The sequence below is a fragment of the Artemia sp. Qi Xiang Cuo genome, chromosome 13 (genome assembly GCF_049724085.1).
Source record: "Artemia sp. Qi Xiang Cuo chromosome 13, ASM4972408v1, whole genome shotgun sequence".
Lineage (NCBI taxonomy): Eukaryota > Metazoa > Arthropoda > Branchiopoda > Anostraca > Artemiidae > Artemia > Artemia sp. Qi Xiang Cuo.
In genome coordinates this window covers 24,337,046-24,341,440 of record NC_142806.1, presented here as the reverse complement: position 1 = coordinate 24,341,440, position 4,395 = coordinate 24,337,046, and the positions used below count along the sequence as shown (strand labels likewise).

Below are 4,395 nucleotides of genomic sequence, written 5' to 3'. Positions count from 1 at the left end.
TAATATAGACGAAATAGATCTACCAACAAATAATCATTGATTAGCTGCTGGCTTGGTTTTAGTTGTCCCAGGAGTTATCGACGTAGTTGTACCTACAGCTGTGGGCTTAGTTTTACACGCAGCTGTTCAATTCAGTTCAATTCAGTTTCAATTCAGTCTCTGACCTGGAAAGAACTAGTTTTTGAAGCCAATCGAATTAACTTTTATGCTTTGTTATATTGCGCAATTACGATTGAGTGCATCACGATAAATCATTTGGATAAGCTGTTTATTGTAGAGATAGCTGATATCTTGGATTTTTGGGTTATTATTGACTGTATTTGATTAGATTATCTTATTTCGAAGGACTATTTTAGTGTAAAATTGGCAGTATTAGGGCCTTTGCGTTGACGTACACTTTTCAGTGCCGTGCAGTAAAGGCAGGTGCGCCAACTTCACAAAGGTTGCATTTGAAATCCACTCGAATGCATTATGGAGGGTCGGCCCTCACTCAAAGATAAGTCTTTTTGTGTTGTTTATCGGCTCGTTCTAATAAAATGTTTAATTATTATGCAGCATTTCGAGCAGTTTGAACCTGCGCTGGCTAAATTCAAGAACTATCCCCTTTGGCCAGTAAGAATTATTCAGAATGGAAAGGACTCAAAATGGAAGCCTACATACCTCGTTTTTTGCTACAGAAGTCACAATGAATTTAGGCTCATTGATGCGAATCTTCAAAAACGACCCTAAAACAACTGATTCATCCACACTTGCTACTAAAAAAGCATTTGCGGAGCTTGCAAATACCCCTGAAGCTTATCAGACTTTTGAAGACATTTTTAGCCCTTAAAGCTAGAGGTAAAGTAGTGTCCACCTTGGTTTCTCCCAGCGTTGCCTTAATTTATGAGCAATTAGTTGCTACTGAAGCCCAGCAAGAGAAGACCGAAAATGATTTGCTTGAAAATATTACGCAAAAAGTTACTGAAAAGTTTAATGATTCAAGGTCAATGAAAGAGCCTGCTGAACTAATAATCAGCCAGGTTTATGATGCAATCACATTTGAATTTAATCCAAAGTTAGCGAAAATTGAGCAGCCTTTAAAGGGTCTGAAAACTCAAATTGAGAACCTCGAGGACAGAGTCATTCGAATTGAAACAAAGCTGGATGATTTTTGATCAGGAGTCTCTACTCGACAGCCTTGTATTTCATGAGGCCAAACAGTTACCCTGTATGGAAAGTCGCACGGCAATACTTCAAATTCTGAACAGCAAATTGTCTCTTACCAAACTCTCACCTTCTGATCTAATCAATGTGTACCGTCTCCGCCGGAATAATCAGACCCCACAGACTGAAGAAAGTTCTAGAGTTGCTCTGCTCATTGTTCAATTTTCTAGCAAAGATGTAGCCCGAAAACTGTTTAAAGAAAAAGCTAGACTTGCAGCTACTGTTATTTCTATATCGTAGTCTCTAACAAAGCGTCGTCGGGACATTTTGAATGCGGGTAGACATTTACGATCCACGTAATGCTTGGTCAGATCAGGGTCAGATATTGGCAAAGCCTAGTGTAGGGTCAGCAATAAAAAAAATAAGGTCTATTGCTGATTGCATTTAGAGTAGTAAGCTAGTATGCAATCCAGCCAGTGATTGCGTAATATGCTTTACCACGGGCCAGGCATCTATATATTTGAACCCTACGCCTGAGGCATAGATATGTGTGTATACTTTAAACGAATTGGGGTTACCAGGATCATTAGCAACGATGTATCATTTCTATAGTAATTTGAAAAATCATATGGAATTTGCTTGAAGGTATATACTTTGCATACGCGCCCATACCAAACAGGTTTTTCTGGTAGTCCTATTCTACAGGTCATTACGCCTTTTGGCAAGAGGAAGGAGTATAACTCGATTGGTGATTAGAATTTGAATAAAAGGAATAGTTTTCTTTACAATTCATATTAGTGGGATAATTGAATTTAAAGAGAATATTTTTTTTGCAATGATATTAGTGAAAAAAAAAAAAAATGAGTGGTGCATTTACACTATTGGAGATTAATGATGGAACCGACATCAGCACCAGCAGTGATATACGAGTACCTAATGTAGCTGTGGAAATAACCGCTGGCTTTAGACTTTGTCTTGAATGGGAAATTATGTATGCGAGATACGTGATATCATTAAGCAAATTTAAGCAGGAGGAACAGCTGTGTTTTGCTGGAAAAGTGAATATTCTCCATATAAATAAACTTCGGTCAGCATTAGATGTTCTATCGAAATATATTGATGAGAACAAAATGCATCAGTGAATATTATTATTGTAATTATGTTCAATAAAAATGTTTCTAAATCAATGGTATTTTTTTTCTTTCTATAGTAGACAAGCGTATATTTTCTAGAGTAGAAAAAAGAAATTCCGATTAGTCTGAAGTTGATCGTGAGAGAGTAAGGACTAAAAAAATTGATAGATTCGAGACAGAGCGAATCATGAGAACTCTAGTACTTATGGAAAAACATTTAATTCTAGACGATTATTTTCTAGAGTTGTATATTCTAAGAAGGATGTTTTCTCGAGGACTGCTTGTCAATATAATGAAAAATGATTCCCCGTCATTAGACTATTGTATGTAGCTTCTACAACATGATCCAAATGCATTTACACAATTTATTGATATATTGATCACGACCCGACAAAATGATATTGTGGATATGCTTTTAAACATTAGTTTAGAAATTTATGACTTTTTTTCATTAGACAGATGGTGTTCAAGGATGATTTACTCCTCTCTCTCTCCCAGACAATTTTTTTTGTTGCTAGCTCAGTTTCATTGGGGTAATGGGAGCGTTAACATATGACAAAATGTTAAATACATGTCCGTTATGTATGTAAACACAGGGAAGCTCGTCATCATGTCAGAATTGCACAATGATTGAGGAGTATGATGAAAAGTGTAGATTATGCAACCCGTGTAAATTGCATAGAGGATATGCTGTACAAATTAAAGGTTGTAATTCCTGTCTTGAAGAGGTGTGTGACTCTCATCCTAGAGGTCACCTATGTTCCAATTGTCATTATGATAAATGCAAGCAGTGGGAGAGTACATATCCCGGTATGATTGGAAAGAATCCTAACCGTGATTTTAGTTTATTGCTACGAGATTGGTATCGTCGTGGTTTTAGATTGTTCTGGGAGGAGGAGCCGGGTCAACGATTCAACTGTTGGAACAACAAAAGAATATGGTTTCTACGTCATCGTTGTGAAGACACTGAGTGTTATGATTATAAGCCCACTGATTTTTATTTGGCTGTAAAAGAATGTGATTCGACACTTGAGGACACTGTTTGTGAAATTGCTTCAAATAGGCAAATTGAAACATGTGAATTCTATAGAATGAATGAGAATAGTATCATTGACTATACAAAGAGATATGACAAGAGTGAAGTCACGCTCTACTGTAGAAAATGTGACCCTGACATTGCACTACATCAGGATCAGTACAATGTGAATTCAGATAATCTAGCTGCACTAGTTGTTGTCGACAAATACCTAGTAGTGGATGAAATCTAAAGAGTAGAAAAGTCGTTTTTATCATGTATATAAATTTTTTTTTTATTAATAAAAAAATTAAAATAAAACATTTTAAAAATTTATTATCATGGCACAAAAATAAAAATTAAAAAAAAATGTAAGTATATTCTACACAAGAAATTTATTCAAATGAGGTGAGTCAACGTAGATATCGAGAAACTGCTTGTAGGTGTAGCCACGACATCTGAACATTAAAAAGAGTACTGCATGAAAGCCACATGTCTTAGTCGCTAAATCCTGTAATCGTTGTTGTTGTTAAATAATGCTCTACCCCCTACTTTCGATAAAGTTGCTGATGTTTGTAGTGTAGAATTTATACGATAGACCAAGAGGGTCAAAAAATTCAATATTCTTTGCTGTCTGGAAGATGCTTAGCCAATGGCCGGTCTTCAACGTCGATAGACTGCTATTAACACTGATCAGGAGAGTGTTAGCACTCGGTGTATTTTTAATGAAGTTTAATAGTAGGTAATAGGACTGGGTAGGTAGCGGGGCAAATATAGATCTCTTCTAAATACGTTGAGTATGTGATGTTTTTTCAGTGTGTACGTTCTCACAGATAACTGCCGTCGGGGGTAAATTGCCAATAGGTTTCATATTGACTTAATGTTATTAGCGTGATACTCTCAGTCAGAGCTTTGGCAAATGCACACTCTAAACGTACGTTCCGTGTTCGTACTATGCTCATATCCTGTGTGCCTGACAAATCCAAAACAATAACCCCATGATTTTTTGAAAACATTGAATCGGTTATTCCATTTTCAAATAGTTGAGAGTCATGATCTAGGGATTGCATTGTCAACTCGTACAGAGTTCTATAGGATTTTTTA

At 36.3% G+C, this 4,395-nt stretch overlaps 1 pseudogene; it reads left to right on the top strand.

Annotated features, from left to right (window-relative positions):
• The first annotated feature begins 549 nt into the window (after positions 1 to 549).
• LOC148945103 (uncharacterized) lies at positions 550 to 1,591 on the top strand (annotated as a pseudogene).
• The last annotated feature ends 2,804 nt before the right edge of the window (positions 1,592 to 4,395 follow it).